Source organism: Oryctolagus cuniculus, chromosome 19, assembly GCF_051225735.1.
Source record: "Oryctolagus cuniculus isolate XC-2025 breed Fujian yellow rabbit chromosome 19, ASM5122573v1, whole genome shotgun sequence".
Taxonomy (NCBI): domain Eukaryota; kingdom Metazoa; phylum Chordata; class Mammalia; order Lagomorpha; family Leporidae; genus Oryctolagus; species Oryctolagus cuniculus.
In genome coordinates, this window is record NC_142885.1 from 24,725,311 (window position 1) to 24,727,500 (window position 2,190).

Genomic DNA, 2,190 nt, shown 5'->3' on the forward strand with positions numbered 1-2,190 from the left:
GACCCTGTGGGATGAGTGGTGCTGGGCCCAGCCCTTGAGGGGAGCATGACCTGGCTTTTTAGGGCAAGGTGGGGATGGGGACCAGGCCTTGGAGGGTGACGAAGGGAACTCAGTGGCCCATGAGGGCAAGGAGAGGATGGGGGCCTGGCCCAGGACTGTGAGGAGGGGAGCTGGGCCTGGTCCTTGAGGGCGATTAGGGGAGGGGAGGCAGGCCCTGGAGGGCAAAGAGGGGGCAGGGCCTGGCCCTGGAGGGTGGCGAGGGGATCAGGTCCTAGGCCCTGTAGGCGGAGGTGGGGAGGAGGGCCTGGCCCAAGATGGTGAGGAGGGGAGTAGGGCGTAGCCCTGGAGGGCAAGGAGGGGAGCGGGGCGTGGTCCTGGTGGGCAGCAAGAGGAGCACAGCCCAGGCCCTGGTGGGCAAGGAAGTGAGCAGGGTAAGCCCCAGGAGCACAGCAAGGGTATCAGGGCGGGGCAATGGAAGGCATAGAGGGAAGCAGTGTCCTGCACTGGAGGGCAGCAAGGGGAGCGGGTCTGGCCCTGGAGGAAAGGAGGGGAGCAGGGCCCAGGCCCTGGAGGGCGAGGAGAGGAACCGGTCAGGTCCTGGAGGGTGAGGAGGGGAGCGGGGTCAGGCCCCGTAAGGCAGTGAGGGGAGCAGGACCCATGCCTTGGAGGGTAAGGAGGGAAGCGGGTTCAGATCCTGTAGCACAAGGAGGGGAGCAGGTTCCAGGCCCTGGAGGGCGAGGATGGGAGCAAGGCCTGACCCTGTAGGGTGATGAGGGGAGCTGGCCCAGCCCTGAGGTCAAGGAAGGGAGCGGGGCCTGGGCCTGGAGGGTGAGGATTGGAGCGGGGCCCATGCCCTGGAGGGCAAGGAGGGAAACTGGGCCCAGGCCCTGGAGGGTGAGGATTGGAGTGGGGCCCATGCCCTGGAGGGCAAGGAGGGAAACTGGGCCCAGGCCCTGGAGGGCGAGGAGGGGAGCGGGTCAGGTCCTGGAGGGCAAGGAGGGGAGCGGGGTCCTGCACTGGAGGGCGAGGAGGGGAGCAGGTGAGGTCCTGGAGGGTGGCGAGGAAAGCAGGGCAGGGCCCTGGAGGGCAAGGAGGGGAGCAGGGCAGGGCCGAGGAGGTGAGGAGGGTAGGGGGCCCAGGCCCTGGAGGCTGCGGTGGTGAGCTGGGCCAGGCCTTCAAGGGTGAGGAGGGGAGCTGGGCCCAGGTCCTAGAGAGCGAGGAGGGGAGCAGGGCCGGGCCCTGGAGGTGAGAGATCTGAGCCTAGATCACGGTTCACTTATTTTAGACTGAGCCTCCATCTTGTTATTTGGGCCTGATAGCCACCCTCCAGGCCAGACACCGCTCCCCTCCTCACTCACCAGGGCCTGGGCCCTGCTCCCCTCAGCGCCTTCCAGGGCCAAACCCAGCTCCCCTCCTTGCCCTAAAGGGCCTTGGCCCAGCTCCTCTGCTTGCCCTAAAGGGACTGGGCCCCGCTCCCCTCCTTGCCTTCCAGGGCCAGAAAATGCTCTCCTAAGGTGCAGGCCTCCTCGCCCTCCAGGGCCGGGCCCAGCTCAGCTTGCTGCCTTCCAGGGCTGGAGGATGCTCCCCTCACAGCCCTCCAAGGCTGGACCCCGCTCCCCTCCTCACACTCCAGGGCCTGGGCCTTGCTCCTCTGCTCGCTCTCAAGGGGCTTGGCCCCACTCCCCTTCTTGCCATCCAGGGAATGGGCCCCGCTCATGTCATCGCCCTCCAGGGCTGGACCCCGCTCCCTTCCTCGCTATCCAGAGCCTGGGCCCCGCTCCCCTCCTCCCTCTCCAGGGACGGCACAACTCCCACCTCACACTCCAGGGCCGGTGCCGTGCTCCCCTCACCGCCCTCCAGGGCTGGGCCCTTCTCCCCTTTTTGCCCTCCAGGGAGCGGGCCCCGCTTCCTTTCTAGCCCTCCAGGGCCTGTGCCATGGTCCTTTGCTCGCCCTCCAGGCACTGGGTCCTGCTCCCCTCGTTGCCCTCCAGAGCCCAGCCTGGATCCCCTCCTCACCCTCCAGGGCCTGGGCCCTGTTCCCTCCTCACCCTCCAGGGCCATACCCTGCTCCCCTCCTCACCCTCCAGGGCCATACCCTGCTCCCCTCCTCGCTCTCCAGGGATGGGTGCCACTCCCCACCTCGCACTCCAGGGCCTGGGCCCTGCTCCACTCCTTGCCCTGGGCCCTGCT